Genomic DNA, 19,384 nt, shown 5'->3' on the forward strand with positions numbered 1-19,384 from the left:
AATCCGATTTTGTCCAAATTGCCCACTGTGCGGCGGGCCAGGCCTGCTACAAAGAATGTAGCACATGTACTAGAACTGTTGCTCTACAAATCCGGCGCGGCACGACGTTACGATAGTTACGAAGACACTGCTGTATTTACTTTGTTGCTACAAAAACAAAAAAGGTTCAATACAGGTATCCACGTCTGCATATATAGATAATTTCCATCATAAGGAACAGTTAACTAACAAATCTCAAATATCTAACGATAATTCTGCTCCACACCATACACACAGTGTCCAGATAATTGCAGTGTACCAACCTAATCCTGTGTCATTGCTCCGGTCCCTCCCATTTCTAATAATTTTCTATACATAATTTGATTATTTTATTGCAATATTATTCTTAAATGTAAGATTCCATTGCGTATATACATAAAAAATTGTCGAAACCTGTTGGCAATATACAGTGTCTACTCGTTAATTGTCCAAAACACGAGTCTGGCCAGGGACAATTATCGGCTAGAAGAAGCTATTCTTTGAACCACAGCTGAACATAGAAAAGGACAGCGAAGCTCGAGAGGCCTCAGTCGCCTCTCGACTGAGGTAGTGTAGAGACTGTAAGAGTGTAGAGACCACTACTAATACAATAGCGAAATTTTTTATTATTATCTTTTTATGCGACTTTCACCAACATAGTCGTGGCATTTTTTTAACGAAAATTATACCAAATATGGTATCATTTCAATGCTATCTACTTGTGTAATGAACGAAGAAAGTTTCGGACGCAAAGAAGGACAGCGTATGCAAAAGAAAGAGACCCACAGAGTCGAAGCGTTTGAGAAAGATACAAGACTAAAGATAAAACGATACCAAACACGATATAATTCAGGTCATATTTACATTAATTATTCCGTTAATATAATTATAATGGGAAGTAAATTTCATCACACAAGTAAATATCGTCGGAATTATATCGTATTTGGTACCATTTTCATTAGACAAAAACCACGAATATGTTGGTAAAAGTCCCATAAGAAAATACTTAAAAATAAAGAAGCTTTGTTATCGGATTAGTAGTGGTCTCCTGGTCTCACACCGATATACCCAACCCGTGTTATGTTTACACTCCTCGGCGTTCGAGGCGTCTCGAGCTTCGCGGCCCCTCACGGGATATACCCCGCGGTAGTAGGGATATTTCCGCGACGTTTATCAGTCAGGCATTTGCGACATATATAGAGAAATCACTGTACCAACAGAAGAAAAAAATGACAGGAAATGGCATTGCCACTATTTTGCGATTTTTGCGAGTGGCACATCTGGTGTAATCATCGTCGTAATTTTGAAATTACCGCAGTGGAAAAGATAGTTTATAGAAGAATGATTTGAACAAGCACTTTGCGTACAAATAAAATTGTGTTAAAAGCTGTCAGCTATGATATGTATAATTGTATTTTTTTCATAATATCGAAACTAATACAACGATGAGATGAATCAACGGTACTCATAAGTTATTCCAATCTGTTTGAAATCATAAACATTGAATAGAAAGTGAAATTGATCGAACGTTGAATGGTATATAAATAATTTTAAACGTTATGACGTTTGGGTCATTCCATACCAAATCGATCAGTTTTTGACGTCGCGTAGGGAGGGCTTAAGTCATCATTTTGCCGGTTTAAAATTTGTTTAAAAATTACAGGCCTTCGAAGTTTGCAATTTTTGCCCATTTTGGCGAAAATGAGCTTCATTTACGAATTTTTATTTCAAGGATTATTTGTCTGATCGTGCTAAATCTTTTTTTTTTTTCTTTTTGATTGGGTCAAAAAGGATTGGGCTATTTAAAATAACTTTTTGAACCTCGATAATTAACTTTATAATGTCGAAAAATGTGAACGAATTATTTTCTTTGCGTTTCTTTTCCATGAGAGGCTTTTCAAATTTTAAAAAAATATGATCAGATTCCTTAAAGTTTTCCCATCAAAATGGGCCCTTCAAAAAGGCGGAGACTTGAAAATTGACGTCACAACGAGCGGGGGAGGACGCGGTATACCCCCGTTTCAGGTAGGCGAGTCGTGCGCTTCGCTATTATGGTAGGTTGCCTATACCGCTAGTCTCAAAGCAATACCAGCAGACCTCGTATACGACTAAATGACCCTATTTATACCTTGAGAACTACATTAGTAACCTTGGTCAACGACAGCTTTTTAATCATAACTTCATTTATAGATGTTGATGTCTATACTAATTGAATATGTTCTACAAAAAAAGGTATCATTGCTCGATGGAAACCGTAAGAAGGTAGTGGTTTTCTTCCATCGGGAGGGGATAAGAACGGGTTGTGGCCAGAAGAATGCATAGGATCATTGTGTGTGGTGGACTTAGGGATTATGGGAAAAAATATAATGGAAACTATTTCATTACACTAAAAACAGAGCCATCATTATCGCACCAGCACATATAGTACTCCTTTATTTAATAATAGCGTAAAGCTATGAAAACTTCTAGTGCCTGTAATTGGTAATACTGTTGCACAGCGAACTTGTAAACAATCGCATGCTCATTGTATTCATTTTGGGTTACGTAATTATATGTCATGTTTGAAAAAGATGCTTCTGTCTATTCAAATAAATTTTTAGTGGTGAGAATTTGATTTTCGGTCTTTTAACGATTCCTCCAATACCGTCATGTGGTCCCTAACCATGAGCTGTTGGAAAAAATGGCATTCAGCAGGAAAACCGAAATCGTTAAAATGATCAGGTAATTTAATGAAATTCTTTTTGTTTTTATATTGCGCAGCTGCTCCGTCAGAAAAATATACAGGGTGGCCCACATAACTCTGAACAGCTCAATATCTCGAAAACTATGCTGAAGGACTACTAGCAAAGGACTCAAGCGCGTATAATTCCATAACGCTATTTCCGAGCGCTTCAAGTACCTACAACTCGAAACTTCAAACGGTTATATCTCATCATGGAAGTATCTGACAAAAAAATGTTTCAGACAAAATTGACTTGTTTTTTCCTATAGAATCTAAATATGTAACATTTTATAGGAGGTTCCATTTAAAATTATAAAGATACCTCCCCTCCCCCGTTAAAAGGGAAGGGAGGCCACTTCACGTTTATGTAGTCAGAAAGGCCCTTCAGTTCCATGCAATTTAAGACTAAGAACTTTAAAATCGATGGCATAGTTTTCGAGATATTGAGCTGTTCAGAGTTATGTGGGCCACCCTGTATAATCTTTTTTTCATTTAACATTTACGCAAACTTCAAAATGCATGGTTCCAACATGATGGTGCTCCAGCTCATTATGCTTTAATAGTAAGAAGACATCTAAATGATATTTTTCCAAATCGATGGATCGGACATGGTGGACCAGTAAACTGGCCGGCAAGGTCACGCCTTTAGATTACTTTTTATGGGACACGTAAAAGATATTGTTTATGAAAAACGAGCAACGACACGAGAGGCCATGAAACAAAGAATTATCGATGCATGTGTCGCAATACGAAAATAAACGATTAGACTTGCGATCAACCGCTCATTTCGCAACAGGCTACCACAATGCATAAGAGCTGAACGTGAACATTTTGAACGTGAAATGTGAAACACACTAGTAAGATATCGATTCTTGTCTGTTTTAAAAGTTGTTCATTTTTGCAACCTTGGATTATATTACCTCAAGGTCATTTCAAACACGTATGCTGGACTTGTTTATTTCTATACTTTCAAAATATCAAAACAAAAATATGGCATTCCATTTAAAAAATACGAAGTGACCTTAAAATAACCTTGGAAAAAAACAAAAATAACAATTTTTGTCACGGTGACATTTTACATGAAAAATGATGACAAAAGGGATCCGTTCTGCTTAACCGACAATGTTTACATCGACACTACTTCACCGATATTCTGTTTTCATTGACATGGTGATTTCATTGACAACGGTTCTCATTGACATTCTGATGCCATCGACATTAGTTTTCGTGGACTCATTATTGTCACCGACATTTCGATTTTGACTCACTAGCAAAATAATATCGCAGTTTGCAAAATTTGTCCACGAGTCGTTTACGAAAGAAACGCGAATCGAATCGGTGACAATAAAGTGTCGATGAAGACTGATGTCAGTGAAATCAGAATGTCAGTAAAAACAGAATGTCTATGAAAACTAATGTCGGTGACATCAGAATGTCAATGAAAACCGATCTCGGTGAAATCACAATATCAATGAAAACGGAATGTCGGTGAAAACATACAGCGGTGAAGTAAGTCGAGAAAATCATTGTCGGCGGAGTGGAACGCACCCGATAAAAGTTTCTCTATATCTTTGCCCTGTCACGTACCGGTCAGGAGTTATATCAAACGGCACTTACCATGGGACACCCTGTATATAAAAATGTTTTATGCCAAAATAAGTTGTTGATTACGTTTAAGTGCAAAAGACATTAGTTATTTGTTAGGTGGCATATGCAAGTATCATATCGGCAGAGAAATGGCAGAAATAGCAAAGAATATTGTTATTGGACAACTGTACACTCAAATCACGAAACCACGTCGTAGAGTCATTAAAACGTCGGACCTACTTTCCGTTAAAACTACGATGAACTTAGAATTAGTAAACACGAATGAAATAATGTATTCCCGTCAATGTTTTAAAGCGTCAAAAGTTGTATTAGATTATTACAGCGGTCTTCAAACTGTGTCCCACAAAAACCCTGGTATTTTGCAAATCGAAGCCAGAATTTCGAAAAATTTTCGAAGGAAAAACCAGAACACCTAATATTTAAATTAGTCAATTCAAAAACATTTCTTTTGGTAAGAATTTCTTTTTCTAAAAAATGAATAATTTTAAGTATTTTACAAGTCGACGAAATTTGAAGATCACTGGACTATTGTAATGAATGAAACGTATGAGAAAATAGAATGACTATTATGACCGTTAGATCTTAATTTGATTGAATGCAAGAAGGGGATACACAAGTTTTCTAAACAAAAATATATGCATTGAAAAACTTACAATTAGTTGTCAATCACATCTTGAAATGACTACAAGCTGTAATAAAAAAAGGAGAACACAAATAAATCTATTCTTAATATTTAAAATCAGTAACTATTGTATATAAAAAACCAAAAAGAAATTACAATAAAAATTTTCGTTATCAAAACTCTTCTTTCCATTACATTCTTTTAATGGAATATGTTAATTCCTCTTCATAATCACGTAACTATGTGTATACTAAGTTTTCGTACGTTTGGACGATTTAGATTAGGCTGCAAAAACTATACTCCGAGAAAGTTTCCGTATATTTCAAATGTAATAGACATAAAATAGTTTCAATTAGTTTAATTTTAATTTCCGTGATTTATACATTGTTTTCCTGTACACGAAAATGTTTAAAATTATTTGACATACTTACTGAATCAAGGAAATATAGTATTCATAGAGGAAATTATTTTTCTAAGCACCCCATGCCGAATAAATCGAGTATTAAGTTTTTTTCAAAACGAAAAGAATTTTTTTTGTATTTCTTTTTCTTCTTACGAAAAGGTCTGAAAACCTTCGAGTGACAATACTTACAACGGTATACCGTTACCGAAAAAATACAAATGATATCTCTTTGAAACTTCAATATGTTACCTACATTTCTCAAAATTCGTGTTGCTTTTTATATTTCACAACGATGATTTTTAATTGGAAAATTAAATTCATAGTGCGATTAAATTTGAAAGATACTAAAAACTAATATTGTAATTCTATGATTCCTTAGAGATAACCTTCCATTCGGGATACAGGATTGAAACACGATATAATAAAGAACAAACGAGACAAACCTATGCGTATGCAATCTTATTGTTAGTATAAAAGTAAGGTTAGGATTTGAGATTTAGTTTGTCGTTAGAGGGCTCATTAATCGACCCATACATCGGAGAAACGCGAAAATCTGTTTCATTATTGCACACAGTAATAGAAAGGAACCAAAATGTTGTTTCAGTTACTCGATTATTTTAAATTAACAAAATATTTTCTTCAAATCGATTGTATTATACATTTTTTCGTTATATAAACGAGTTTTATGAACCCATAGTACATCTTTTTGGTTTTGGGATGCATCTTCTTTTTATTTTGCAGCTCCTCTTACACGGTATCCCTTAATCTTTTAAATAAGATCTGTGACGAAATCTCACCGTTTTGTCACCACATAAATTCAATAATTATTATTACTATTTTATAAGTGGTAATAATCTACACTTTCAGTTCGATTATGCTAATTGTTAATTAAATTACATTAAAAATTTTGTTTACTATGTAATTTATCGTATGTCAAAATAATGGAAGGGCACTGTACCGGGGGGGAGGGGGGGCTTAGTAATTGACACCCTACGCATTCTCAGATCTCGTAAATGTTGCGATCTATGGAATTTCAAAGGATTAGTCAGGTTTTTATTGCCGCCTTAGAGAGGAGAAAACGGTGAATTCACTACAATAATTTTTTAAGTTGCACCTACTGTGGTGGAACAAATCACTCGAGCAGTGACTGCTGTTTCAAACATTTTGAACCAAATTCTTCGACATCTCGAAATTCTACATCGTGTCGCTTCTGGCAAAGTTAATTTCTTAGACAAAGTAATTTCCGAAATTCCAATAATCCTAATGTAGGGAGTTGGCCGGCAGGATTAGAACTTTGAATCTCCGGTTGAAAAATATTAATTTGTCATTAATGTGGAGACTATACACGTAACTACAAACGCATATTTTTCAAACCGATAAATGTACAACTAAAATATAGCAAAATTAGTAGATTACCTTGGTTCAAACTTACAGGCTTATTTCAAAGACAAAATCCAGTAATCTAAATTTCAACCCAAAATCAATATCAAAATTTTGAAATGTTGCTGACTTGTCACAGATTTACCATATTTGAAATTCGGTTTAATAAATCATAAATAATGTAATGTACGTTTCAGATGTTCTTTATTTTTTACTCAAAATAATTTCATTTCGAACAGTTATTGTAAGTTCTTTGTCCTTTTTTATTCCTTGCGCGAATAAAAATGATTATAATGTTCTGAAAATTTATTTCTCGAAACAAAAAATCATTTATTAAATGAGATTTAGCAAATTTCAAAAAATACAAGATTTCTCAAAGAATTTTCTGAGGTGAACGTACATATATGTATGTATCTCCTTAACGATAACGAAATGAAAAAGGTACTATTTAACATATCGTTTGAAACAGTATTTATCTGTAAATACGAACATTGGAGACTATTTCGTTAGAATATTGCGAAAGATAGGAAAGTGATATCCGCTGGTAAATTATCTATTTTGCGTGTTGCTGATTTCTTGCAAGTCATCGGCAACGTGCTGCTTCCTGTTATCCTATCTCCCTTGCACCGGAGAATCTCGTTCACCCTCTTGGCTGAATAACTCGAACAGGGGACCTACCAATTAGCTGCGAATAATTACAGTCAGTGACAAAAGTTTACATATAGCTGCGTAGTGTCAAATGTTTGAAACGAGCAAACTAAGGTTTTGGATATTCTAGAGACATAGTTTCTGAAAAAGCGATTACGTTTCTACAATTATGTACGAAAAAATATAAATAAATTAAAAACAAGAACATTTGAAAGTATATAGGCTAAGGGACTCAATTACTGTCGGAGTACCAATTACTGTGCCTATATTAATTATACTTATTTTTAAAGCATAATGAATATTAATAAAGAGATATCTAATAGATATATATTAACTGATTTTAATGAAAAAAATTCAATATCTCTTTTAATCTTCGTTATGCTTTAAAAATAAGTGTAACAATATAGGAACAGTGATATGGCACTCCTACAGTAATTGGACCCCTTACCCTAAACCGTTACTATGAGTACATTGAAATGAATAACGTTTGTAATTAAGATAATGATGGTAAGTCATAACAACGAATTTTGTAAACTTCAATACCCCTGAACACTTGCATAGGTAGCCTTAGTTCGAAATATCGTCATCTTTTTCCGAATTTGTATACTTTTAACTATAAATTTAATCAATATCCCTGAAATATGCAAAATTACTTTTTTCTTATCGATATTTGATAAGTGTAGGTAGATTTTGGTGACCGGCTGTATGTGTCAATCATTTCCCTCAAAGATAATTAGTTTCTTCTAAGTTGTTTTTTGCTGTGAAGGATAATTTGTGTCAGGTTGTTATGTAGTTAGTATGTAAATAAATTATTCACACACTCCATTACACACTATATATCTGTATATTTGTATAAAATAACGAACATTGTCTATTGCCGCGAACGCGTGGGCACGACTCCCATAGATCCATAACTACATTAATATACAGGGTGTCTACCGTAACTCGAGCATCTAAAATATATCGCTTGTTTTCTATGATAGAAAAAAATTTCAGAGCAAAACATTAGTTGGTGCAGAGGAGCAAATATTATTATTATTCGTGCTTGTGTGCGTAGCTGCGTGTGCGTGTTCGCACGCACACGTATATGTGACGAAACATGAGAAAACTACAGATTTAATCGATAAATAGTAATAAGCTCGATAAGTGTAACACGCCGATTTTAATGAAAGTTATACAGGGTATAGTTTGTTGAAAAATATTTGACACGTATTTTTTTGATCTGCAATGATCCATATCTAGGGAATAAAAATAGTCCGAAAACCTTAATTTTCCTAACACAGTAGTTTTTCTCAATAGTTCGCTATACAGGGCTGTAGGGGCATATTTTTCCAAGACATGAAGTACCACTACCAATCGCTCTCGATACGTCGAACGTGGACCAATGTGTCTGCATTAAATGTAATTAATTAACAGTTTAAATAAAACATGTACATACCATAGAAAATATATGTATCATTTTTGATATGTCTTAAACGAACTATTGAGAGAGTCGCATTTCAAATACGAATGCGAGCATGATGGCTCAGTAGCGGGAGAAGCGTTCGGACGCGATGTAGGGGAAGGTCAACTATTGAGAGAGAGTACTGTATCTCGAGAACTAGAGGGTCTAGCACAATAATTTCTTTTTTTTTTTTAATTTGCGTGTTTTCCATCAAGGAATATAGTCATATAAAAAGATTTTAGAAAAAATTGTTTAATTTAACCCCTTAACTTGTAAGCTCGAGTTAATTCGAGCGCGCTGAACAGGCCAAACTGTGCACACTCGAAATAATTCGAGCGACGTTGTATTTTATGCTGCTATAATTTTTCACACTCGAATATAATCGAGAATTGAAGATAACAATGTGAAAGCAAAGAAAAAAAATCGTTTTATTGATATTTATCATTTACATGGGATTGTAAGCTATAACACTTATTTACTCAAGAATAAAATATACCCTTTTTCCATGGAACAAAAGCGCAGTATATCAAAATTCTCCACCAAAAATTAATTTTTTTGGCCGGTTTTAAAAAAAAACTGTGCGTTAAGGGGTTAAACAATATTTAAAAAATTCATCTTTTTCCGAAATCTTGTTATATGACTATATCGCTTGATCAGAAACACACAAATTAAAAAAAAAATCATTGTCCTACACCTTCTACTTTCCGAGATACAAATAGAGGTTTCACCGCCAACTATGAGGGCTAGTTTCACCCCCAACATATGCATCATTACACTTGGGTGATACCCCCCTGTCAGAGAAAAAGATGTTCATGAACAGGTCATGTCTCTCGCTCATACTTATCCAAAATAATAATAATGGGTTGACGTTATGTTACAAGCATTAGGTTTCAAGAATAAAATTATTCAGGACATTGCACAGCTATTCGGATTCCATTTAACTACGAAAGAAACGTATGGTGGAAATTGTGGCCCGCATGGTGTGTCCGCACGATGGGGGAATCGATTACACTGTCCAACACCAAAAAAATTTTGCAATACCTGTTGGGTGATTCTTATACACTTTGTCATCCTAAAACCGAATCTGAAAGTAGAATTGCTCCATCACGCAACGTTTTCGAAAAATTTTGGTTTTTGTAAAAATGCCCGATTTTGATACGAAACGACGTGTTACGCAAAAACTAAACACGCGAGAAAGTTCAAGTTTGAGTCAAGAGATAGAGGGGACTCTCCTCTACATATCTATATAGCCAATTATATTTTTATGTACTTCCTAATAGTTGTAAATGGTTGGTAAAGTTTGAAAATGTGCCGACGCGGGTACTTTGTACGCTCTATTTTTGTATTTATGTGAAAAATCCTTTATCTAGCAGGAATTTACTATACAGGACAATATTCTACAGACATTTCTGGTAAAGAAACCATTCAGGAAAAGTATTTGGTTCCCTTAATGTACGAGAAGGATCAGAAAATGTTAATTGACAGCGTGTGCGCGACGCGTTCGCGCCAGACGGCCATTGCAGCCTTTTCTCGACTCGCCAGGGCCGTCGCGATGCGTAGTCGACGTTGGTACCACTCAAGTATGCCTTTGCTGACTATGCTTAATTACATACATTTTTTTTTTGTCTTTTTGGGTGCCAATGATTACAAAAAATTATAAAAATACGAGTTATATTCACATTTCATTGTTCATTTCATTAAGCATTTCCACAATGAAATGTGAATATAACTCGTATTTTTATAATCTTTTGTAATGATTGGCACCCAAAAAGACAAAAAAAAATGTATTTAATTAAGCATAGTAAGCAAAGACATACTTGAGTGGTACCAACGTCGACTACGCATAGCGACGGCCCTGGCGAGTCGCGAAAAGGCTGCAATGGCCGTCTGGCGCGAACGCGTCGCGCACACGCTGTCAATTAACATTTTCTGATCCTTCTCGTACATTAAGGGAACCAAATACTTTTCGTGAATGGTTTCTTTACCAGAAATGTCTGTAGAATGCATTCCTGTATAGTAAATTCCTGCTAGATAAAGGATTTTTCACATAAATACAAAAATAGAGCGTACAAAGTACCCGCGTCGGCACATTTTCAAACTTTAACAACCATTTACAACTATTAGGAAGTACATAAAAATATAATTGACTATATGAATATGTAGAGGAGAGTCCCCTCTATCTCTTGACTCAAATTTGAACTTTCTCGCGTGTTTAGTTTTTGCGTAACACGTCGTTTCGTATCAAAATCGGGCATTTTTACAAAAACCAAAATTTTTCGAAAACGTTGCGTGATGGAGCAATTCTACTTTCAGATTCGGTTTTAGGATGACAAAGTGTATAAGAATCACCCAACAGGTATTGCAAAACTCGAAAAAAGTTTAATTTCGTTGGACAGTGTTATTGATCGAGACGATCGAAAAATCCTAATCTGTAAGAGCATGGCGCGCGGCGCATGACGCATGACGAACGAAGATGCGTCCGGTCACGATATAGTTTATATTATTATACTTTGTATATCAAATATATATATATATATATATATATATATTGTTAATATTAAACAGTGCTTCCAATCTTTTATAGACCCATAAATGAAAGCAGAGCGCGGTTCCGTACAAATGAGGAAATAAAGTAAGAAAAAGAAAAATAAGGTTAGTAGAAGCACGTGGCAAGTGCCGGCATTGTTCGAAAAATAGGCAAGATGGAAAATAGATTGAACCGAAAAAATGGACGGTACGACGCTACCACTGAGCAAAATAGAACCGTTAACAAATGCAAATTATCGATACGAGTCTGATACAGAGCTCCGCTCTTTGTATTAGACTTTTCGTTGTCGCCATAATTAGGGCGTCTCAGTTTATATTATTACATGCAGTTGTTATGAGATTCCGAAGTTCTTGAACATTATTGACTTTTCTGTCGTATACAACGGATTGCAGATATCCCCAAAGATAAGGTAGTCGTAGATGGTGGATCGCAATTCGAACATCTAATGTAATTTGCTTTATTTTGTAAGAAATAATTTTTTATTAAAGTTACGCTTGCACAAAATTTTCGAGTTTGACGTCATTTCAAGATCATAGTATAATACACTGTTGAATTCGTCTCGGCGTCAGCAACAATCCTATGATGTCCAAACATGTAGTGCCATTTAAAAAAAGTCAAGGTGACCTTTACTTTTTTACGTAAAAAGCATTTTTTTAGATTTAAGAATATGCGAACATGTAGCTCGCCAAGTACTGACAAACTTTTGTCTAGAACATTCTTTAATTGCGCTATCGGAAACGCCTGAAAAATGGTGACATAACTTAACGGGGGTAATGTAGGGGGCTGTAGAAGAAGAAAGTACGATAGTTGATAACGAAATCCACGAGGTAGAGCAGATTAATGGAAACAATAGAGAATAACAGAGAAATGATAGGATAGAGGATGGAGAGAGTGAATCGGAAAGAGAAGAAAATAAAGAGAGTAAAATACGTGAACGTAAGCCAGGGAGGACAAACCAAGACATTCGAAAGGAACACGAGAAACAGTTAGTAGAAAAAGGGAGACGTTTGAGAGAAGAGAGAGCAAGCGATCTGGAATAATACAAAAAAGAAACGAGCAGGTGAATTTTATCAATACACAAGGCACACGATTGCCGAACAATTATGCGGAAGCGATAAGATCAAAAGAATCGGAGAATTGGGAAGAGGTCATGACACAGGAGCTGAACACGATGAAAGGGCATGGTGTGTGGAAACTAACACAACGACAAGGGGGAATGAAAACGATAAAAAGTAGATGGGTATATAGTAAGAAACAGACACTAGAAGGCGAGGTAAAATACAAGGCAAGGTTAGTATCTGTAGGGTGTAACCAAAAACTAGGAATAAACTATGAGGAATCGTTTGGTCCTGTCATACGATTAGAAACTACAAGAATAATGTTAACATTAGCAGCGATTTACAAAATGAAGATCAAACAATTTGATGTGAAATCGGTATATCTTTATGGAAACTTAAAGGAGAGACTATATACAGTGGCTCACGAAAGTATTCGAACGCTTACGTTTACAAATTTTAATGAATAAAATAAGATGTACTAAACTAATCTGTATAGAACAATTTGGTATCTGTAGTGAGGGGGAAATCTCAAGGTTATGTCAGTAAAATTTGAAAAGGATTCGACAGCGTGGGCAGAAGTTATGATATATTTATTAGAAACACGCGTAATAAGTGACTCACAAAGGTATTCGAACGCTGTAACGCTGTTGATATGTTTTCATCTTTCTTAGAAAGGAATGTACACATTACTACTAAATGAAAACATTGGTACGTTCAGTTGATTTTAAGGCATCGTTTCCGTAACAGCAACGTAGAACTGTGCACAGTAGTTGTTAAAATGAAGACTAAAAAATCAAAAACACAAAAGTGTGAAAGAGAAATGATACTTCGATTGCCTAAGGATGGAAAATCATATAACGAGATTGCAGAAATTATAAACAGAAGTAAGTCTACGATACATTATATTATTAAAAAATCAAAAAATGAAGGAACAATTGCGAACAACGCTCGATCAGGTCGACCAAAGAAAATAACTGAAAGAGAACAGAAAATTATCATTCGCGAAATAAAAAAAGATCCTCCTATATCCGCTCCTAAACTCACAAATATGGTAGCTGATATGGTTCATAAAGAAGTTTTCATAGGACTGTACCACGAACGAAGCCATATATTAATGCGGTAAATCGAAAAAAAGACTGGCCTTTGCAAAAGCATATCTCAATAAAGATCTTTTTTCCTGGGATAAAATCGTCTTTTCGGATGAGTCTAAATTTAACATCTTTGCCTCAGATGGTCAAAATTATGTTTGGAGAAAACCAAATACCGAATTGGAAATTAAAAATTTACACCAAACAGTGTAACACGGAGGTGGATCGGTCATGGTGTGGGGGTGCATGGCAGCAAGTGGCAGCGGAAATTTGGTATTCATTGATGGAATACTCGATAAATATAAGTATTTAAATATTTTAAGGAACAACCTTAAAGAAAGTGCCCGCAAATTAGGATTGTTGGAAGACTTCCACTTCCAACAAGATAACAATCCCAAGCATACTGCAGGAATTGTGAAAGAATGGATCATATATAACACACCACATATGTTAACTACTCCACCGCAAAGTCCAGACAAAAATCCAATTGAAAATTTATGGGCTGAAATCGGAAAAAGATTAAATAAATATCAAATAACTTGAAAGGAGGTATTGAAACAAAAAATCATAGAAGTATGGAATTCCATTGAGTGTACTCTTACAAAATCATTGGTTTATAGTACGGAACGTCGATTGAGACACATCGTTACTGCTAAAGGTGGTCCAACAAAATATTAACATTAAATACTGTAATAATATATGTAGCGTTCGAATACTTTTGTGAGTCACTTATTATGCGTGTTTCTAATAAATATATCATAACTTCTGCCTACGTTGTTGAATCCTTTTCAAATTTTACTGACATAATCTTGAGACTTCCCCCTTACTATACATACCAAATTGTTCTATACAGATTAGTTTAGTACATCTTATTTTATTCATTAAAATGTGTAAACTTAAGCGTTCGAATACTTTCGTGAGCCACTGTATAGAGCAACCACCAGGGTTTGCAAAAGTTAGTCCTAAGGTATGCGAGATAGAGAAAACCATATATGGTCTGTCCCAATCAGGCTATTATTGGAACGAAAAATTGCATAGCACATTAACATCATTAGGATTAACACGAGTAGAAGATAAACCATGTGCCTGTAAATTAAAGAAAGGACAGCTGATCATAGGTATATATGTAGATGACTTTCTCGTCATAGGATCAGATGACACAATAATTGAAAAGACAATGACAAAGGGGGGGCAACACTTCCAATTAACTGAAGTAAAGGAGAAGAATTTTTTAAATATAAAGATTACCGAAAGCATCGATGGAATACAATTATCTCAAACATGATATATAGAAAAGGTTCTGAAGAAATATAATTTAGAAAATTGCAATCCTGTAAAAACACCGACATATCCAACACAGGATTTGGATAGATTTACCTAAAGTAGATAAGACCTAGTATCAAGAGTTACTAGGATCGCTCATGTATATTTCCATTGGGACGAGACCGGATATTTCTTACGCGATAAGCAGAATGTCACGTTATAACCAAGATCCAAGGACACTGCACTTAACGGGAGTAAAAAGAGTATATAGATATCTCAAGGGAACAAAGGATTACAAATTGAAATATGACCGAGGTGAGTTGCAATTGACAATAAGCACCGATGCTAGCTGGAGCGTCACAACGGATGCAAAATCATACGGAGCCTACGTTTTCAAAATAGGTAAGAACTTGGTGTTTTGGAAATGCCAGAAACAACAATTAGTGGCCTTATCTACGTGTGAGGCGGAATTATTGGCGATCTGTGAAGGCATAGGAGAAATTAAGTGGATCAAGACAATTCTGCAAGGGTTGGAAGTAGAACATTTATGTAAAAACCCAGTAGAAGCCAAAACGGACAGTAAGGCAGTTCTCGATTGGATAAGCAAGGAGAAAGTAACGAACAGGACGAAACATATCACTAGAAAGTGTTATTTCGTAAAGGATGAAGTAAAGGGAAATACACTCATGCTAAAGCATGTGAAATCGGAAGCAAATGAAGCTGCCCTATTGGCGAAAGGATTGACTGCGGAAAAGGTAATGAAAGGTATTAGAATGTTACAGTTAATACGCTGAGATCGTGCGTCCAAAAGGAAGAATTGTGGCCCGCATGGTGTGTTCGCACGATGGGGGAATCGATTACCGATCTAGACGCATGACGCATGACGAACGAAGACGCGTCCGGTCACGATATAGTTTATATTATTATACTTTGTACGCAAATATATATATATATATATATATATATATATATTATATATATTATATATATGTATATATTTTTCCGAAAGTATATAGTTAAAGTATAGAAAGTATTTATTTATATAGAAAGTATAAGTACTCCGAAAGTATTATAGTAGCAGAAAAGTTTTCCAAACAAAAGATGCATGGGACAACAGGGGCTGTAATATAGCGTTAATCTTTTTTTCCTAGGTGGAGTCGCTTCAGAGATGTGAACCTAGGTCACCTTTGTTTTTTTAAATGGAATGCTATGTATTGTTTCCTGTTTTCTGATAGCGGCTATTGAGACGAATCCAACGAGGTGCTACATTAAGGTCTTTGAAGGTCAGCAAAGGTCATTTATGATAAAAAAGGCGAAATAAACTTGCATTTACAGAAAGTGTTCAAAGCGATTGCCATTGGTATCAATACAATGCTGCAATCTCCTTGTCACGGATTGAGTAGTATTTCCTATCACTTCGGCACTTATCGAATCACATGTTGGAACAATTTATTGTACAAATGTATTTAATTGTACGGCATATAGGGTGAGAACCTTGAGGATACTTTCAGCATATTTACTAAACCTGGTAATGACAAATAAACACTTCAGGGCGATATCGCAGGACATCAACAATAAGAATGGTAAGATTGGTATCATCGAATCAAGCGATTGTAAACGATGTTGTATGTTTTCGAAGAACAAACCGATATGCTTCTCATTTACGATAACGACCCAAAGCACAAATCGCGTATTCTGCAAGAATTCTTATTATACACTTGCAAGAATGTCCTCACCCACCACCGCAATCGCCAGATTTGCATCCCATTGAAAATTTATGGGATGAATTAGATCGCCGAATTCGAACAACTCCCATAAACAATAAGAATGAACTAAAAAGACGTCTGCAAGAAGAATGGCTACGTATTGGGCAAGATTATTTAAAAAGAATAATTTGCAATATGCCAACGTGATTACGACACGTCATAAAACATATGGGATATCCAACAAAATATTAATTTATAAAAACAAGATTTATATAGTGTTACAAACTTAGTTTTGATAGTGTCCGAATATTTTTGTGACATGAAAATGAGCGTACTGTCCATTTTTCTTTTATTATTTATGTAATCACTTATCGTAAATAAATATCTCTTATGTTTTTGTTAACTACACACTGCATAGTAACACACGTGAAACCTCTTTTTGTTCTTATTGCATAAATTTCTGAAGTACGGACTATAATAGTCAAAACTATAGTGGTGTCCGGATATTTTCGTGACCGACTGTACCTTCGGAAAAGAGGTTACCTTTTTCCGAAGAAAAGTATAAATAGTGGCCACCCGAGACAGCGAGTCAGATTTTCACATGTACCCCGTCTACATCACCAACGAAATAAAGTGTATTAAGCAAAATTGACGCGCATCCTTCCACCGGTAATCCAAGGCAGTTACACACAAAAAAAGAGAACTGGAAATAAAACAACTTATTTGAACTTTAACGTCAATTTTCAAGAGAACGGTTAATTTTTGACCCATGGTTCCTTCAAGAAATTTGTTCTCCTCGATGAGTAGAACACGGTGCAATCATAAAAAAATTTGACCAGGGAAAAGTCGGTCAAGGCCAATTTTGCACCAAACTTTTTTATCAGATCTTCGCCGATCCTATGCTTTAGAATCACGCTGTAACGGTTTTCATACATAATTTCTGGACACCCTGTACATAGGTCGGGGATAAAAACCCGATCAAGCGTAACGAATTGGATAAGGTACTGGAAAATTCATTCAACTATTCCGGTTGCGAGGAATTTTGCTTTTCTACATTGTACTGTATCGACTGGCATGTACTAATCCGAACTCATCGAAGCCAGCTCGAGCGTGAACCGAATCAACGTACAGCACTTCGAGAGATACGGACTACGTCAGTTGATTAAGTTCGGTTCTACGAAATTGACACGTATACCTTTGATGTATTCAGATGTTTGATGTATTTATTATACGAAAAAAAAAATTATAGGAACATTTGGAATCTTTTGTAAACAATTTTAAATAGTTCCACGATATGAATAACGTCTTCACAATTTTTGTTACGCAAATACCTGTGAACAGTTACAAATTTATGTCAGCAGAGTTTTCTTGATCTAACTACAATGAGTCATAGCCATAATCGTAAACTGCATGTAAAAATATGATTTCTGTAGTAAAAAAAGTTTACGGACAATTTGGAAAAAGAAATATAATAAATATAGATATGTTGTAAATGTATCCACAATTATTGTATAAATGCCAAAACAAAGTAACCTCTTCAAGTTATCAAAAACAAGTTACTATAATTACTATAATTACTATAATAGTAATAGTTACTACTATAGTGTTATTACTGTAGTTACTATAATTCAGTCGAAAAGAAACATCTCACAGCTAAAATCGTACAGTAGACGTTTGCTTGGTGTTCCCCTACTATATTCCCCCAAAAGAAAAGAAAATTGCATTGTTTTAGCTTATTAATAAGCCTCGTGTAATGGTAAGATTAAAAAGAAAGAGAAGAAGTAGTAAAAATGAAGCAAATGACAGTAGAACATTAACAAATTGTAATAAAAAAATTTAAAAATGGTAAAAGTTATCGAGAGTGCTCCAAGACTGCCCTAAGTAAAAAGTTTAATGCATACAGTGAGAGGTGGATAGTCAGAAAAATTAGAAATGACCCAAAGCTTAATGCACCTACATATATTAACAAATGAGGTCGAAAATTATTAAATCATATAGTTGATCGTGAAACAGTAAGGAGAGTTTTTGTGAAAATATGATTATCATGGTCGTACGGCTAGAAATAAGCTACAATATAAGAAGGCTTGAATTTACTCGACAATGTTTAAACAAATATATTGATTCTTTGGAGGAGCTTATTTTTACTGACGAGAGAAAATTTAATCTCTTTTACTCTGACAGAAAATTTATTGTGTGTCGTAAGCCAAACGAACGATTTAAAAAACAAAATATAAATTCACAATTAAACAGGAAGGTGGATCAGTAACGGTACGGGGGTGTGTGTACAGAATATACTCGATATATACCCAAAACACAGGTCTGGCCAGGGACAATTATCGGATAGAAGTCCCATAAAAAATAATGAAAAATAAAGAAGTTTTGTTACTGAATTAATATGTAGTGGTCTCGCACCGATACACCCGATCCGTATTGTGTTTACACTCCTCGGCGACCGAGGCTTCTCGGCCTGACGGGGTGTACTCCGCGGTAGTGGGGATAGTTCTCGAGACAATTATCGACTAAATATTTCGGACAAATATTGAGTAGAGACTGTACTAGGGTGGACCTTATCTTTCAACTATGAAATTTTCTGCACGGCCCCTAAATTTCTATCGTTTCATGAAAAAATGACATACAGGGTGTCTCACCTAACTCGAGCATCTAAAATATCTCGCTTGTTTTTTATGATAGAAGAAAATGTCAGAGGAAACCGTTAGTCGGTTTAGTAGGGCAAATATTATGATAAGCAAAAAAAATGGGTTCAAGGTTATATTTTTTGAGATTTGAAGGTCATCGAAGTCTTTTGCCAACGACCTGTAATATTATGACCTTCACGTGACCTTGAATACGAAAAATTTATAAAATTAGGGCACTTT

At 34.9% G+C, this 19,384-nt stretch overlaps 1 protein-coding gene across 16 annotated transcripts in view; it reads right to left on the reverse strand.

Moving 5' to 3' along the window:
• Tlk (Tousled-like kinase) overlaps window positions 1–19,384 on the reverse strand; it is a 135,586-nt gene that overhangs the window by 79,970 nt on the left and 36,232 nt on the right. For 2 of the 16 annotated variants that reach the window (XM_076799959.1, XM_076799958.1), the window contains one exon: window positions 5,002–5,037. The exons of the other annotated variants lie outside the window; for them this stretch is intronic. The gene's annotated coding sequence lies outside the window, so the exon portion shown is untranslated. The remainder of the gene's footprint in view (window positions 1–5,001; window positions 5,038–19,384) is intronic. 16 annotated transcript variants of the gene reach the window in all.

The sequence above is a fragment of the Halictus rubicundus genome, chromosome 14, assembly GCF_050948215.1.
Source record: "Halictus rubicundus isolate RS-2024b chromosome 14, iyHalRubi1_principal, whole genome shotgun sequence".
In the NCBI taxonomy this organism is placed as follows: domain Eukaryota; kingdom Metazoa; phylum Arthropoda; class Insecta; order Hymenoptera; family Halictidae; genus Halictus; species Halictus rubicundus.